Genomic DNA, 608 nt, shown 5'->3' with positions numbered 1-608 from the left:
AACCCTAAATATAATCCTAGCACAAACTTCTAACCCTAAGTTCTAAACCTAACCATAAACCTTAACCATATGCTCTAACCCTAGCCCTAATCTCTAACCCTAAGTTCTAACTCTAACCCTAACTTCAAACCTTAACCTCGAACCCTAAGCTCTAACCCTAATCGTGATGCTAACCTATAACCCTGACTCTAAACTCTAACCCTGACCCTGACCCTGACCTTTGCAGGCCCGGCCTGGCTCCCCCGCCCTGCCCGCCCCCCTGGAACCCGTGAGCTGTTCTCGGGCCTGGCCCTGTGTCCCCCGAATCGCCAGCAGCAAGAAAGCGGGAACGCTCGTTCCACAGAGAAGTGCTGTGCGAGGAAGCAGGGGCACCTGGGGCGCCAAAGACCCGCAGGGCCCCCACCCGGGCAGTCACTCTGGACCGCCCGGCCCCCTCTGCCCGCACCAGCCCCGCCGCAGCCAGGGTACCCGCGCATCTCCGTGACCGAACCGCAGAGGCGCAGCGACGGACGAGGTGACTAATCAGGATCAAGCTCTAGCGGGCGCGGCTCGCGCAGGCGCAGCGGCGGACACCGCCTCTCCGGAGATTGGGCGGCGAGGCGTCCGGG

This window comes from Myotis daubentonii, chromosome 2 (genome assembly GCF_963259705.1).
Source record: "Myotis daubentonii chromosome 2, mMyoDau2.1, whole genome shotgun sequence".
NCBI classification, from domain to species: Eukaryota; Metazoa; Chordata; class Mammalia; order Chiroptera; family Vespertilionidae; genus Myotis; species Myotis daubentonii.
Note: the sequence above shows the minus strand (reverse complement) of the source record.